At 42.2% G+C, this 17,871-nt stretch overlaps 1 protein-coding gene across 16 annotated transcripts in view; it reads left to right on the top strand.

The window, feature by feature from the left end:
* The first annotated feature begins 14,728 nt into the window (after positions 1-14,728).
* adgrb2 (adhesion G protein-coupled receptor B2) overlaps positions 14,729-17,871 on the top strand; it is a 238,144-nt gene continuing 235,001 nt past the window's right edge. For 11 of the 16 annotated variants that reach the window (XM_051955144.1, XM_022194367.2, XM_051955143.1 and 8 more), the window contains exon 1: positions 14,730-15,684. The gene's annotated coding sequence lies outside the window, so the exon portion shown is untranslated. Of the gene's footprint in view, positions 15,685-17,871 lie in introns of all 16 variants that reach the window. The other 5 variants (XM_051955153.1, XM_051955147.1, XM_051955149.1 and 2 more) reach the window with 2 other exon arrangements.

Raw genomic sequence — 17,871 nt, 5'->3', positions numbered from 1 at the left:
GTAGCAGCAACTTTCAAGGCTTGATCAACCTTCATTGCTGCAGTTATCTCATTTCTTGTTCCTTAAAAAAGGCCTTTTTGTATAATTCTGAAATGTACATTATTTTTCAGTTCTGGGTTACCTTACTTTTTAAACTTCTGGCAGTTCACCACTACCTTTGTAGCTATTATGAGTGTGTGGAAAACCATTTGTGAGGTTGTATTGGCAATGGGTGAAAAGGAAGAGGTATGCAAGTGGAAAGATTTAAAAAGGTTTCTGCTGTTTGTGAGAGTTGATGCATTTGGCTTTAATAAATATAGAATGTGTCTCAGCAGTAAGGTTTTGGATGACATCAGTATTGGTTTTGCTAGGCACCAATGACCAGCGGATTGTGTTTAGCCAGATTTGGATGAAATTTTGGAATATGTAAATATTGTACAAATCATATTTGAATAAATATTTGACATCACTGAAAACAAAAATGCTACTAGGATTCAAAGATGGTAAATAAGCTTTTAAAGATGAAGTAGGCAGTATTCCTTTGGCACCACTGAGGCAGCATATTGTAACTCAAGTGGTCTGACAGGAAATTGACCTTCGACATCTGCTCCTGGCTCTGTTTTGAGATCTTAGAAAACCTCTAAAATGCAACGAAGTTCAGACTGAGAGTAGCATGTGGTGGGTCAGTGAGTTCCATGGAAGACTTTTAATTAGGTGGTTGATGTTTGAGCTCTGGGTGAAACCTTGGGATTAGCTTAGCTCAAAGATGAGCAGAATGAGGTCTGTATATTTTCAAAATGATCATTTTTTTTGTTCTCTGGATTCTGCTAAGTGCAAGTTTCAGTATCAGTGTGCATTGTATTTGCAATAAAACCTGCAGCACGTATGAAAGAAAAGCATCCATTTTCTTCCATGATATACAGGTTAAATCTAACTTTCCAAATATATCTTTTGGGTTTTTTTCTGTCCCCAATGAGATTCGATATGTATTGTAGAGAATGTTTATTCTATTTTAAAGAGATGGTTGTTTCTTATAATGTGGTTTAGTCTTGAGGTCCCCAGGAACTCTCGGCAGTAGTCCTCACATGTTAAATATGCTGGTTGAGGCTGCAGATTCATTTGACTTGCAGGGAAAATAAACTTTAGGTTGTGAAAGTAAGACACAACTGATAGATAGAAATGCTGGATAAAATGACAGTTACTCGTGCAACTATGATTCTTTGAGTCCTGTAAGGAAAACTAAAATGTCTGAAAAATCATCAGGTTAGAAATGAGAGATACAATGGACAATACTTGCAAGCTTCTCTGGCTTTTTACAAACATTATGTAAAAGTCAATCTACAACATGTTCCTGCTTTCCATGTGTCTTTGTGCCAAGTACAATCATAATCCAAGAGAGATACAAAATAGTGACTTTCTATCTACAGTAGCTGCTAATTCAAAGACTCATTATACTGACTGCATGATCTCCAATGAAGACCATTTGACATTTTATGTGTTCAAGCTTGTGATTGTGCCTTCAAGCCAATCAGAATCAATTCTCTCATGCAATACTGGAGTGATAATTAAAGATTAAATACTCTTAGTCCTCTACTAGGAACAAATTGTGCACAGAAGGTGCTGGTACAGTCAGTTACTGCCGTCACTGAGTGTTTATTGTGGCCCACTCAGTAGATATAATACAAAGCATGCAACCCACCATTTGCTTACAAACGGAACTGAATGAATAGAGTCTCAGTTCATGTTTCCTATTAGCATTTTCAGAAAAGGCGCCTGAAAGTATTTATCTTGATTGATTATTTGTCACAATCAATGGAGAAAATTGAAGTTATGCACACAGCTATTTGCAAAGCTGAAAGACAGATTACAGTAGCTGAACTTTAGATGTACCAAAATTAATTCTTTTCACAGTTTATTTATTTATTTTTTATATCTAAGAAGCACAGCTGGGGCCCTACAGAGAAGCCTGGCAGGCTTGAGAGCAAGGTAGACTTAAATCATAGCTCCTTTTTTTTTTTTTCTTTTTTTTCTTGGACCTGTTTGGCCCACAGTCAGTTGTGATGGATGGGGCAACAAAGTGTGGTCTGCTGTGGGCTTCAGCTGCTCTTAAATGTATGGGCAGGGGGATGGAGAGATGGAGAGCAGACAGAGAGATGAGATGGAGGGACCAGGGGAGATATATGAGAAGAAGGCCGGGGAGAGGTGATAGATGTCCATGAAGGGGGGGTGGCGAGAGGGAAGGCATAGCTGGACCAAGACGACCACAGAGAAGTTATACTGTAGGTGGGCTGAGAGGAGGCCCATGGTCAGCCTGTGATCTGTCTTTGTCACTCGAAGGAAAAGATTTTCTCCCTCAGATAATTCTAAAAATTTAACACTGAAGCTGAAGGTAAGGCCGGTGGTGTGTGGGTACATCACATGTTACGATGTATAGCAGTGATTTATTACACATATAGAACCGGGCTGCTTCACGAAGAGCCTCTCTTTGTTGACTCACCATCATGGGTGCAGCCAACCCTGTACGCTCAGAAAGAGATGAGAATAGAATGAAAAGACAGAGATTAATAGGCACAGAATTGCGCCCCCCCCCCACCCCAAAAAAAAAAAAAAAAAAAAAAGCTACAGATTAAGCTGTAAGAATATTTGTGGATAAATTTCACCATTTCATTTCAGCTCCCTTTGTACGTTTTTGGCTCGCTGCACGGCTGTGTCCTTTAATGTCCTGAGATGATTCTGGCAGTAAATATACCATATTGGAGAAATTTTCCCTCCTTTTCTTGGTGAATAACACCAATTACACGGACCCATAATGCAAGAATATGCAGCCTGGTGTGACAGAATCAATTATCAAATAATTCATGGTGTGAGTGCTGAAGTCACCCAGACCTGCAAATACTTGGGAGCTGTGTTTAATAACGGATTGAGATTTAGTGTTATTACAGACGTCATTGTGTGAAAAATGCCCACTAGCAGCAGCTCCACTGCTTACATGAATTAAACTTCTTTAAATTAGATCAGAGAATATTGGGGGGTTGCCACTAATGACTTTTGCAACTGATTAATGTATCAACTATTTTACCAATTAGTCAAACAATTTATATTCCTTTAAAAATCTAATTGACCATTCCATTCAAGTTCATTTTAATTCCGTGTTTTAGCTTTGTGAGTGTATCCAGCATCTACAAGGACCATAGATATTAAACAGCTCTTTCTACTAATGATGTGATACGCCATCAGGAGTTTGCACATACAAACCATGCGTTTGTTTTGTGGTCATTTGGTGTACTCCGATACTATTAAAGGCTTTGGAAACCTTTACACTGCACCAAATCAGACCCTGCTGCAGCTGCCACGTTCTGAGACCATTCTAAGAGTGCAGCAGACTAGTGAGTGGAGCCAAAAGTGAGAGAGACAGCAGGTCCGATTTGTGGCACTGGCAGCGAGCAGTGACACTTTTTGTGGCACCGCTGCCGTGCCACGGTTAATGCCACAGCGGTGCTACAAAAAGTGTCACTGCACAGTGGCATTAACCGTGGCACCGCGGCGGTGCCACAAAAAGTGTCACTGCTCGCTGCCAGTGCCACAAATCGGTCTTGCCCCTACTGGAAGTGATGCAGAAAATAAATTATATGGGAGAATATCTGAATAACTATTGGATTAAATTTCATGCAGACATCCATGTAACCCAGCGGTTTCCAACCTTCAGGCTGCAGAGTGGTACTGGTCTGTGAGTCATTTGGTGCCGGGACCAGAAAGAATAAATAACTTACATGAGTTCCGTTTTATTTATCTCAGCCTGAACGATGTTTTATTTTGAAAAATGACCGGATTCTCTTCGCTACATCCGTATATGACTCACTCTTGACACATGTCAAGACGCTTGTCTCGGTCACATGGTACGTTGCCACAAACTAGCAAAATAAATAAAAAGACAGTCTTTGGAAAGTGTTTTTTTTTCTTTTTTGTGCCAAGAGGAAAAGGCCCAGCGAGGAGACAGAAGAAGAGCCAACCACTTCCAAGAAAAAGAAGGCTGCATTTCACAGACAATACCAGTAGTCCGACTTAAAATACGGATTTATTGCAACAGGTGATTCCAACGCAACAAGCCGGCTCTGCAAAATATGCGGCGACTGGCTCTCGAACAAGGCAAAGAAACCTTCAAAACTGCTTCGCCACTTAGAGACCAAACACCTTGCATTAAAAGACAAGCGTTTTTGAGTTTTTCGAAAGAAAAATGCATGAACAAGACGGACAGAAACAGTTACTGAGGGCCACTACAACAACAAATGCGAGTGCACCGACAGCGTCATACTTGGTGGCTAACCATATTGCTAAGGCCAAGAAGCCTGAGCAGTTGGTGAAGAATTGAACCCGCCTGCCACTCCTTGAAGAGAAACAAGCTCAGGGTTCCCACGGATTCAGCACAGTGGTGAGTTGTGTTTGTCATGCACTTTATAATATTTGTTTTTGTGGTTTATCTTATTTTGGAGGCATGTTTTAACATTACCATAGCATTAGGGGCAGAGGGGATGTGACTCATGTTGTTGGCGCAATGTTAGGTGGAAGCTGCTAATAAAGTTGCATACTGATACACAGTGGATTTAGGTTTGTTATTATATTCATAAAATACCACATTTTTATGCTGATTGTACCATTTCATTGTCCTGTATTGATATATTGTATATATTATTTGTTATACCAACATTTGCTGTCAGAGTAGCTTTACAGTGTTTGAGCAGAGTCACAGGTGAGTTGGTGTGCTTCAGCTGTAGGGCTGCACCAAACGACGCGTCGACGAGTCGTCTGAGCATGATACGTCATCAAAAGCGGAAGTGATGCAATGCAACAGAAATTCCCTTCCAACTGGAGCACGGAGCACGGAACACGGACGAACGTTGGCGCGGCATCGTGCATGTATTATGTATGCACGCTGCAGCGCGGATGTCCGCGTTTAGATACAGCTGTATAGTAAATGCTGACATCCATGTTTACGATAGAACGCGGACATACATAATACAGTGCCTTGTGAAAGTATTCGGCCCCTTTGAACTTTTCAACCTTTCGCCACATTTCAGGCTTCAAACATAACGATATAAAATTATAATTTTTTTGTCAAGAATCAGCAACAATTGGGACACAATCGTGAAGTGGAATGAAATTTATTGGATATTTTATACTTTTTTAACAAATAAAAAACTGAAAAGTGGGGTGTGCAATATTATTCAGCTTACTTTCAGTGCAGCAAACTCACTCCAGAAGTTCAGTGAGGATCTCTGAATGATCCAATGTTGTCCTAAATGACTGATAATGATAAACAGAATCCACCTGTGTGTAATCAAGTCTCCGTATAAATGCACCTGCTCTGTGATAGTCTCAGGGTTCTGTTTAAAGTGCAGAGAGCATCATGAAGACCAAGGAACACACCAGGCAGGTCCGAGATACTGTTGTGGAGAAGTTTAAAGCCGGATTTGGATACAAAAAGATTTCCCAAGCTTTAAACATCTCAAGGAGCACCTTGTAAGCAGTCATATTGAAATGGAAGGAGTATCAGACCACCGCAAATCTACCAAGACCCGGCCGTCCGTCTAAACTTTCACCTGGAACAAGGAGAAGACTGATCAGAGATGCAGCCAAGAGGCCCATGATCACTCTGGATGAACTGCAGAGATCTACAGCTGAGGTGGGAGAGTCTGTCCATAGGACAACAATCAGTCGTACACTGCACAAATCTGGCCTTTATGGAAGAGTGGCAAGAAGAAAGGCATTTCTCAAAGATATCCATAAAAAGTCTCGTTTGAAGTTTGCCACAAGCCACCTGGGAGACACACCAAACATGTGGAAGAAGGTGCTCTGGTCAGATGAAACCAAAATCGAACTTTTTGGCCACAATGCAAAACGATAAATTTGGCGTAAAAGCAACACAGCTCATCACCCTGAACACACCATCCCTACTGTCAAACATGGTGGTGACAGCCTCATGGTTTGGGCCTGCTTTTCTTCAGCAGGGACAGGGAAGATGGTTAAAATTGATGGGAAGATGAATGGAGCCAAATACAGGACCATTCTGGAAGAAAACCTGTTGGAGTCTGCAATCGACCTGAGACTGGGATGGAGATTTATCTTCCAACAGGACAACGATCCAAAACATAGAGCCAAATCTACAATGGAATGGTTCACAAATAAACGTATCCAGGTGTTAGAATGGCCAAGTCAAAGTCCAGACCTGAATCCAATCGAGAATCCGTGGGCAAAGCTGAAGACTGCTGTTCACAAACGCTCTCCATCCAACCTCACTGAGCTTGAGCTGTTTTGCAAGGAAGAATGGGCAAGAATTTCAGTCTCTCGATGTGCAAAACTGATAAGAGACGTACCCCAAGCGACTTGCAGCTGTAATTGCAGCAAAAGGTGGCGCTACAAAGTATTAATGCAAGGGGGCCGAATAATATTGCACACCCCACTTTTCAGGTTTTTATTTGTTAAAAAAGTTTAAAATATCCAATAAATTTTGTTCCACTTCACGACTGTGTCCCACTTGTAGTTGATTCTTGACAAAAAATTAAAATTTTATATCGTTATGTTTGAAGCCTGAAATGTGGCGAAAGGTTGAAAAGTTCAAGGGGGCCGAATACTTTCACAAGGCACTGTACATGCACGATGCTGTGCCGACGTTCGTCCGTGTTCCGCGCTCCAGTCGGAAGGGAATTTCTGTTGCATTGTGCGCTCACTTCCGCTTTTGATGACGTATCGTGCTCAGACGACTCGTCGACGCGTCATTTGGTGCAGCCCTATTCAGCTGCAGTGAATAGGAAGGAGTGAAAGGAGGAAGGGGTGAGAACTTCATAGAGCTACACATTCTAAATGAAGCAATGCTGTAAAGTTATATCTAAAACATTTGAAGGCATGAAGAGATTACTTCCCTGGACAAAACCAACAACAAAAAAAAATCTACTTTTGTAAGTTTAACATGTGGGAAGTAGTTTTTAAAAGCTGAGCCAACATCCAGAGGGGGCTTTATAAAGCTGTTCCACACTGATGTACTCAAACTTTGTCAGACTCTTGATGGACAGTATATTACCCACAATGCAGCTTGACTGCCAATAGTTCAGTTGGAGATTCGAGTGTGTTTAACGTGTGTGCGCGAGCCTTAAGCACAGATGAGGAGTGTGCTGAAGAGGTCCGCTAAGGTCACTTCTTTCTAACAATACACCTCCATCCTTCTTCTTTTTTCTTTGCGAACTTGTAGTCTTCATCCCCACTCAATATTGCCTCAAGTGAACATCTCTTGATATGGTTTAACAAACTTTGGGCAGCTCCTTCTGGAGCTACAAATAACTTTTTCACATATGCAGTAGTTCTCTGCATGATGTGTTAACTGACTTTGACGCGTTTCTCTTTAACTTTTAATCAAATAATAACTTGCTGACATCAACTTCTTCTCCCAAAAAGTATGCTCATATGCAGCTGAACTGCATTATTATTAACATTTTGAAAGAAATCTATTTTTTTAACATAATTTCTCACTGAGAGTTAGGACTCCGAAGTCGCAGGACAGGCTTTTATTTTGAAGGAGCACATTTTGGAAGCAGCAGGTTCTATGTGGGACCTCTATTCAATTGAGTTTTCCACTTTTTTGGTTGGAATAGGCATCAAAACTACAACTAGAAAAATATATCATGGTTAACATTTTTCACAATAATAACCAAAAAATCCCCAAAATGTCATAGTTAGGTTTCATGGTTTTGGTTAAAAACAACCATTCCAAACATGTTTGAACCTTCTTCTCTACTATGATAAGTCATCCCCCATTTAATATATAATTTGTTAGCCAGAACGGGGCAACATTAAAGCAATAAATAGACAAAGATATGTTGATTTACTACAGTTGTGATACATTTCAAACAAACATAATCCGGCAAAAACAAAACGTGTTAAGCATGCGGTTTTGCTGTATAAGAATGTATTTTTTCTTGGAGGATACTGAGCACAGTAAACATTATACCTGTTAGCATGCACATCAAGCTCATAGCACGTCAGCCATTAGCATGGCTATCGACTATTTCCAGGTGTACGTATGTACATATTACTTTTTACTCTATTTCAACACCTTTTCCCCCCATAACCAGCTTTTGCACTTTTAGATTTTAATTTGTGTAAATAAATTGTGTCGGTAAACAAGCTTGTTGAGACATGAATGAAGTACCGAGAACCGAAATGAAGATTAATGCAGGTAGAGAAGAGAGTCTAAGGATGAAATGGGCAAATGGAGGTAAAATGGGAGAAAAAAACATAGTTTGGCGCAAGGGAAAAATAGCAATTCAGACAAAACCCCCCCAAAAATAATGTACCGGTTGCATGTAAGAGAAAAGGGCAGCAACTAAAGGATGGAAAGAGAAGGTGGCATGAGGAGAGAAGAGAAAGGAATAGATGGGGAAGCCAGAGGGGAGTTTTGTACCAAGGAACACTATCATAATTGTCACATTTGATCAGGGAGGAACTCTAGTTAGCTTCATGGACCGCTGGTTTTCTCCAAGCTCCCACCCCTCTGAGGATTCAGTAGGCTGAGCATAAGACAAATGCACAAACAAGCGCGTACACCCCCAAATGCATGTTGGCGTCCATGTACACAGCTACACATGAACACACACGTGCAAGAATGAGCTTAATTATCCTCACATACATGATCGAGGACATTGAATAAATAAGATTTTTTAAAATTTTCATTTTTTAATTAATTTGGGGATGTTTTATTCAGATGTTTATCATGTTTAGAATTACCTCAGCATGACATCCCTGACGCACAATACTCTACTCTCTCTTGATTTGAAATATAAGCAGGGTAGAGATGCATTAACACAGAAGAGAGAGGATTACCAAAGTGTAGCTCTGGCAAGTGTGAATGGAAAAAAAAAATGCAGCGTGACAACTGTATGACATCAAAGTCGGCGCTCAGGTAAGCTCTAGAGCGAGAGAGAGAGAATTAATGCTAAAGGCAAGTAATAAGTATGGACATTCGAACAGCTGATGCTTCACAGACTGCAGAGGAAAAGCGCACAATTCAACCGACATACCAGCTGTGTTTAGCAAGTTGTCAGAGTGACTGAGATTTAACAGGGCTCAGAGTCCCCCCCTACGAGCAAAGTGAAACAATAAAGAAACTAGAAAACAATTGTGACAATACGAATTCCCCCCTGAAGCTTTAGCCTGCCCTTATTCGTGGGAAGCGAATCAAACACGCTATTGTTCTGGAGCCATTTGCCTCGAACAAATTAATCAAACATAGGCAATACAATTTTCTGACAAGGCAGGCATTTTAAAAGTGCAGACAGGAAGGGCAGAAAATTGCTCTGATTAAGGGATGAACTGTAGAGTTGGGGGTATATTTGTGCCTTTAGGATGTTACTTTTGAAGTGAGTCTTAAGGTTGTATGTGAAAACTAAGTAGTACACTTAACATACACTTTTAAGCCTTCATAGCTGTCGTGACTTTATTTTGTGGCTTCACACAGAATGCACATGAGAATGGCTTTTAACAGCACACACAGACATATGTGCGTACATAGAGTGCAAATACCGCACGCCAAAGCAATGATCCTCTTATTAGCTGCTTGGTGTTTCGAACTGCGAAACATCACACGCTGCTTGATGTCATAGTCCGGCTTTGTGTGTTTCTTCTACTGGTTGTTCCTATAGCATCTGTGCAGGAACACTCCCTCTGGCCACAGCAGATGTCAGCTAATCAGGTCAAGGGGCCCCATTGGCTTGTGCTGATGTGTACGTATGCATAGTACATACAGTGCCTGGCGAAAGTATTCGGCCCCCTTGAACTTTTCAACCTTTCGCCACATTTCAGGCTTCAAACATAACGATATAAAATTATAATTTTTTTGTCAAGAATCAACAACAAGTGGGACACAAACATGAAGTGGAATGAAATTTATTGGATATTTTATACTTTTTTAACAAATAAAAACCTGAAAAGTGGGGTGTGCAATATTATTCGGCCCCTTTACTTTCAGAGCAGCAAACTCACTCCAGAAGTTCAGTGAGGATCTCTGAATGATCCAATGTTGTCCTAAATGACTGATGATGATAAACAGAATCCACCTGTGTGTAATCAAGTCTCCGTATAAATGCACCTGCTCTGTGATAGTCTCAGGGTTCTGTTTAAAGTGCAGAGAGCATCATGAAGACCAAGGAACACACCAGGCAGGTCCGAGATACTGTTGTGGAGAAGTTTAAAGCCGGATTTGGATACAAAAAGATTTCCCAAGCTTTAAACATCTCAAGGAGCACCTTGCAAGCAATCATATTGAAATGGAAGGAGTATCAGACCACTGCAAATCTACCAAGACCCGGCCGTCCCTCTAAACTTTCACCTGGAACAAGGAGAAGACTGATCAGAGATGCAGCCAAGAGGCCCATGATCACTCTGGATGAACTGCAGAGATCTACAGCTGAGGTGGGAGAGTCTGTCCATAGGACAACAATCAGTCGTACACTGCACAAATCTGGTCTTTATGGAAGAGTGGCAAGAAGAAAGGCATTTCTCAAAGATATCCATAAAAAGTCTCGTTTGAAGTATGCCACAAGCCACCTGGGAGACACACCAAACATGTGGAAGAAGGTGCTCTGGTCAGATGAAACCAAAATCGAACTTTTTGGCCACAATGCAAAACGATAAGTTTGGCGTAAAAGCAACACAGCTCATCACCCTGAACACACCATCCCCACTGTCAAACATGGTGGTGGCAGCCTCATGGTTTGGTCCTGCTTTTCTTCAGCAGGGACAGGGAAGATGGTTAAAATTGATGGGAAGATGAATGGAGCCAAATACAGGACCATTCTGGAAGAAAACCTGTTGGAGTCTGCAAAAGACCTGAGACTGGGACGGAGATTTATCTTCCAACAGGACAATGATCCAAAACATAAAGCCAAATCTACAATGGAATGGTTCACAAATAAACGTATCCAGGTGTTAGAATGGCCAAGTCAAAGTCCAGACCTGAATCCAATCGAGAATCTGTGGGCAGAGCTGAAGACTGCTGTTCACAAACGCTCTCCATCCAACCTCACTGAGCTCGAGCTGTTTTGCAAGGAAGAATGGGCAAGAATTTCAGTCTCTCGATGTGCAAAACTGATAGAGACGTACCCCAAGCGACTTGCAGCTGTAATTGCAGCAAAAGGTGGCGCTACAAAGCATTAATGCAAGGGGGCCGAATAATATCGCACGCCCCACTTTTCAGGTTTTTATTTGTTAAAAAAGTTTAAAATATCCAATAAATTTCATTCCACTTCACGATTGTGTCCCACTTGTTGATTCTTGACAAAAAATTAAAATTTTATATCTTTGTGTTACTGTTTTGTATGAAAAGTGCCATATCAATAAAGTTGATTTGATTTGATCTTTATGTTTGAAGCCTGAAATGTGGCGAAAGGTTGAAAAGTTCAAGGGGGCCGAATACTTTCACAAGGTACTGTATATGTACTTGCATGGACAATACAAAGCTTGACCTAGCTGCTTTCCGAAGCGTGGCCACTGAGGTGCGGGTCAACTCCAGTGCCGTGGGATTGTTGTTGCTGCTAAGCTATAATGCCGATTGCTGAATGTGAATGAGGAAGACAAAGAAAGAGCGAGAGTCATTTATTCAAGTCATTTACATGAAACATCAAGGTCTTTGTAAATGTTGCTCCTTTAAAATGCCATTTACTGAAGCTCATAAAAGCAGACTATTCTTAAATGCTGACGGAATCTTTGGTTTTGCTCAAGGTTTAGCTAATTCTCAGGGTCATAAAGATGCTCCACACATGCAGGATGATGTCACTTCTAAATTAAAGCTGAGAAAAACAGTAATTGTGCAAAAGAGCTGTAATCTCTCAAACACTGTGGAAACCTTCGCACGGAATATTCATGTCCAACAGAGGGAAAAAAAAAAATGCAAAAATCTGGAACAAAATTCATGTTAGCGAATTTTCCTTTGGTTGGCTGGAATATAAAATCTTATACAAAGAAGCTCTCAGTCTCTCTGCTGTCCCGAAAACTGGCTAAATCTATGCCCGAATGCGTGTAAGTCGGCTCCAAATCACCTTTCATGTCTCTCTGAATTAGTGATGGAGCTCTCCATGGTGCTGAAATCTTCCAAGGTTTTGTGTATGTGAGGACTTTTCTGTTTCTTCTTTAAAAGCGTGTGTGTGTGTGTGTGTGTGTGTGTGTGTGTGTGTGTGTGTGTACATGTGCCTGTGTGTGTGTGCGTGCCATTAAAAGCAACGTCTTGAACTTTCAATGAGCTCTCCGTGGTGCTGAAATTGCAACAAACTTTGCAAACTTAGCAGGCTTTTCCATCATCCGGCTTCCATTATGTCACTCTGTGTTAACTTTACTTCATATTTCGAGTAACGGGGTCATTATTAGGCAGCATGACAGGTGTTGTCATTCATTTCTGTAGCCTGATTTTAGACCAAAGTTGACTTTACATGCCAACAAGAGTTGCGGATCACAACCCAGCTCAAAGTAATTATAACTAAAAGGTCAATACTAAATCTCGTACTAGTACACCCTCACATCACATTCAAGGATAGATTCTGTAACATGTGACTAGTAATTAATAAGAAATCCATGTCCATAGTGTTTTTTCACTTTACATGCATGCTTGAAACACCTGCCCATGATCTCCATTGCACAACACAAGGAAACATTTATATTCCCGATGATGATTATTCTATCTCCGCCAAGAATGTTGATGTAAAGTAGGCTGTTGTAGCCGATGAAAAATTTCCCTCTCCTGTGATGTTATTCCGAGCTGCCGCCTTGCCAGCTGGTTGATGTATGAAGATATAAGGATGGCATGGCTGACTGATGTTTATGCACCATCTTGGGAATTTGGCACGTAGACGAGACAGAAGTCTGAGCATTGTCTGGTACATGCCTTCTATTAATATAGTTAACCATTTTTTAATTTTCATTTATTCATGAGAAATGATAAGTTTTAAAGAGAGATTCTTGTCAGTCAGTAAGTGAATTAAAGGTGAGGAATTTTTCATCACTGTACGTTGCGGCCGAATTAGTTGCGATGGCATGTTCTAATGCTAATAAATGAGACGGATTATCACAGTGGCAGACAGTCTGCCTTTTGATCTGCTTTGTGCTTTCATTTGCTCCAATTTGGGAGCCCACAAATTTGATTCTCGGCAGAATCCTCTCAGGCGAATAGCAGAATGTTCATAGACAGTCTCTTATAAGAGCTGTAGAGTGGAGGAGAAATTTGCATTGACAGATCATTTGACAAAGGGCACATCCAGGAATAATAATAATAAAAAAACCCATTCACTTTTAATAAACCTAAGTGAACCAAAGACACCAAACACATGCACTCTGTCATGTCATGTCAGAGTGTATAGAGCCATTTAATGTTCCTAATACAGTGTTAACCACAAATCATCATTGACCAATTAAAAACATGCCCATGTCCGGAATGCAATGCATGCTTCTCGAATCACTGAACTGCTGCGACTCTGTAAGCCTCGGAGCGAGTGAGGACCAAATTCCCTAACATCAAAGAGCCACAAGATAAAAAAAAAAAGTCCAGAAAGTCAAGCCAGGGTCTATTTACATATAAATAAACGTGTAGCCACAAAGGACATCTAGCAGCCTACTGAGTCGCAAACGGGTGTAGGAATAGAGAAAAATGTAGCTTCACTTTTAAGGCAAATCTCAGGACTCCAAGTAGGCTTTGTGGTTAACATGCAGACTCTGAAATGCTGTAATCTGACAGACGTATTCCCATGATAGCGTCTATTTTCTCTGTCATTTGCGTCCGTGCTCAATGAGCCCGCTGGTGAGTAATTTTCAAATCTGACTGCGAAAGCATTACCGTCCACTTTTGTCTTCAGAGATATGCACTTCATTTTCACACAGTTTTCTGCTGTCTTTTACTACATTGTAGCGGAAAAGCAACCAGATGTTGGCTGCTCTTTAAAGGAGAAAAAAAAAGAAGTAGAAAAAACTTTAGTGTTCTTCTTTTTTTAGCACATTTATGAGAATCATTGTGTAAGACTGATTTAGTAAGTTTAATTGTGCCTAAAAAGGGGGGGGGGGGGGTTGACTCGTTCCAGAACTGTAAAGAAGATTGAAAAATGGTCGATGCATGAAAACGTGGATGGTTAGGAATCTGTCTCCACCAGGAAATCTGCTCCTCCTCCAACCCTGAGCCTTTCAGAACAAGCACTTGACTTGACTGATGTCCCACCACTTTTTCCCTCATTCTTATGCAAATATATGCAAGCGAGAAGCTCCAAAGTCTAATCACATCATCTACTGTATGGAGGATGCCGTTGTATAAGTAGGGAATCTGACACCAAAGGCATGAAAGGTATGATAATGGCATGTTTGTTTGAGTTTTAGCCTTGCAGGATTTGGTAATGAGGGCATGGATGGTGCCAGATTTCTGATATGTTTTACAACATTGCTGGCAGAAAGGTTGCGAGAGGTAACAAGGGCATCTGTTAGGTCTAAGATTAATAGAGTTGACACTATTTTAAGATGTGTAAAATGCTCTATCAGAAGTAGCCTCACAAATCAAACTAAAATTGGGGATTGTGTGTGTGTGTGTGTGTGTGTATGGGGGGGGGGCGCATTTTGTAAATACGCCGTGTTATCTTTTAAAAGAAAGAAGAAGCACTTGCTGTATTTGGAAACTGCGCGTGCTGACGTCATGATGGTGGTGGGGGTGGGGGGTGTTCCGCCGTGAACGCGCCTGACGGATCCCCGGCGGAGGGCAGCGAGGGCGCGCATCTCTGTCCTCCGCTTGTGAAACGACTGCAGGGGAGCCAGATGCCCGACTGCGAGCCGCTGCCTGTGGATACCCATCACCCAAATGCCAGAGCAGGCGAGAGAACCTCAGACATCCCCGTGACAGGGGGGAAAAAAAGAGGAGAGAATAAAAGGGCAGTGAACGGAATTGTTTCTTTTTTTTCCTTCCTCTTCCTACATTTTCTTTTTTCTCCCCCCTTTCTTTTTCTCCTCCTCCTCCCTTCCACTTGCTCTCTCTCTCCTTGTGTTTCATCCTCCGCTTCAAATGAAGAGCTTCCTTGGACTTGGAGTACCGGGCATCACTAGAAAAAATCCCCGTTATCCTTTACTCTGCCTCTCCTCCTCCTGCTGCTGATGCTGCTGCGGCGCTGCTAACTGTGAGCGCGTCCTCCTTCCTTCCTTCCCTCACTGCTTTGGAATATACAGCGTGCCTATATGCGCAAAAACCATGGAGATTATATGACGTGGATATATCTTTTGAACTAAACTGGACATCTACAGTAACGACGTTCCTTCTTCTTCTTTTTCTGTTTTCATTTCGCCCCTTTTTTGTGCGTTCTTCTGTTCTTTCCTTTTCGATCTGTGGCTACTTTATGATTTCATGTCCTCAGCTTATTTCTCCCTTGTTTCTGTTTTATTTTGACACTTGATTATTATTGTTGTTGTTTTTTTTTTTTTTTTTTTTTTTTACATTTTTGGTTGCTTTTGGACACGCAGAAAGTAGGATGCCTGGCAGAGAACATTTGTAGCTGAGAAGATTTCCGCGCAGCAGCGAGGGTGAATGAATGATAGTCTCCTTCTCCATCTGAGACGTGCCATGGATGGGAAACTTAATTTGTATCCACGGAACCGATCGGGGAATAGCCGTCGCATCAAATAACTACTGCTGACAGCGATCAGGTAACGTGCTTTACCTTCCAGAACTCTAAAACCTAAAAAAAAAAGAAAGACCTTCGTTGGAGTGTTTCTTTTGCGCCATACTCCAGATTGCTTTGCAGTCTGCCTGCTCATTTATTTATTTATTTCCTGACATGCATGTGCGAGGATCGCTGTGTTGTAATTAAAGATTTTAACAGTCTCAGATTCACGCCACAGGGCAGTTAGGGCAGTTTTCAACAAGGCTGAGCTGCATTTTTATCCGTTTGGATGTGCGATCGTGTGAACCAGAAGTAGCGGTCACGGGAGAACCAAAAATCCCCCCAAAATACACCAAGGCAGTTGAATTAAACACCATTACCAGAGCACAGGTGGAGAGCAGAAGCCTCCTGGATGCCGGATCCCTCAGTGGGAGACACACACAGAGCTGTATGATTGCCTCTAGCCGCTGGCAGACATGTAACTTTGCGCAGTGGCCAAAAGAAACGCACACACCACATCGTGCGCACGTAGCCTGCACAGACACTTTTATTTCCGTCTTTCACACTGCTGCTTCGCCTTTTTCTAGACGCATTCACATGCTTACATCCCCCCTCCTCAGCCACGCACAATGATGGTTTTCTCTTTCTGCTTGCGCATTTCTCTCTCTCTCTCTCTCTGTGTGAGGGGGGGTTTCCACGATGCCATTTTGAGTTTGGAATAACATTAATAAGTCAGAGCGTCTCCCGCCCAGCACGGATGCTTCTTTAACAGTGCCCCTAATGGCTGGAAATGGTTCTTGGCAGGACGATGTCTCATCCGTGGCCTGATTCACGTATAGGTTTAGGTTAGAGGTTCTACTGCCGATGCTCCCTCCACTCTCCAACCCCCTCCCTCCCACCAACCCCCGTGCGCACTGTGCGCTTGGTTGAGTGGGTGCTTTCTCCCGTTGAATGTTAAAGAGCCAGGATGTACCAAAGACGCCAGTGAGCGTGCACTGGGGATTGAAAGAGGAGGAGGAGGATGAGGGGGGTCTGCTTGACTAACATCCGTACTGCCATCTCACCGCGCAACAGGAAAGCCCTTTTGAAAGCTACCTGATCACGCACCGGCGTCCGGTTTATTATCTGCGGGGGCGATTTTTGTTTGTAGCGCCTCCGACCCCGGCGTGCGTCTGCCGCAGTGCCGCTTCTTGGTGCCATATCTCACCCCTCTACACACTCCCCAGCCCAGTCTGTTCCGTGTTGTTTTAAGTGAAATGATAACTATGCGGGCTTTTATCGAGGTTCCTTGTCCCCCACCCCATCACCTCCTCTTTCTCGGTAGCGAGCAGGTGGCTCCGGTGACGCTGAACGGGAATGACAACCGGGACACGACAACGCCAGTGCAAAGGAGGCTCCAAGCATTCTCTCTCTCCCTCTCTCTCTCTCCCTCCCTCTCTCTCTCTCTCTCTCTCTCTTTTCTACCCATCTGTTGAGCATGCAGTATGTGCGCTCTTTCCGCACACACCCCAAATCAGACTCCCATCCTGCTACCAAAACTCCCTGAAATAACGACGGAATGCCCTCCATACTGTTATTCTTTTTTATGTTCTCCTCCAAGCAGCCATCCGTGGTATGTTAAACAATTTGCTTCAGTGTTCTACTTACATTGCCAAACTCTGCAGCCTGCTGGTTGGAGGCTCCTTCACAGGGGACACTTCATGATTTGTGACTGTCCCCTTGGTTCCTTTGGCATCCGGATTAACAGGTCAGCCACTTGTATTGCTGACATCCTGCTCAGGGATTTCAGAAGTCAAGTCATGGACTCTTAAGGCACAAATCATTCATGACCACAGAATCATATTGAAGGACTACTGACTTTGCATTTGGAGACTTTGAAATCTTTGCATTGAAGTCTTGTTTCTACTCATGGAGCAGTGGATATCCTAACATTTTTATTTATTGCAACACTCCAAATAAACTTGTTTATTTTATTTATCTGTTGTAACTAATGGAGGTGGCTGCCTTTGATGATGACTGATGAGTTGGAGGTGAGAAAAATGAGAAAAGGCACCTTTTTTTTTAAGCACAGTGGGCATCAGTTAACCATTGGCATCTATGCCATTTTCAACCAAAACTTCCAATCGTTCTTGTACTGATCAAGCTGATCTATGCTATATTCCCTGTGAGGACAGCAGAGAAACCTAGTGTTCTCTGTATGAGCTTAGGAGAAGCCTGGTTTGGATTGCTG

The sequence above is a fragment of the Acanthochromis polyacanthus genome, chromosome 11 (genome assembly GCF_021347895.1).
Source record: "Acanthochromis polyacanthus isolate Apoly-LR-REF ecotype Palm Island chromosome 11, KAUST_Apoly_ChrSc, whole genome shotgun sequence".
NCBI classification, from domain to species: Eukaryota; Metazoa; Chordata; class Actinopteri; family Pomacentridae; genus Acanthochromis; species Acanthochromis polyacanthus.
This window is presented reverse-complemented; position numbering and strand designations above follow the sequence as displayed.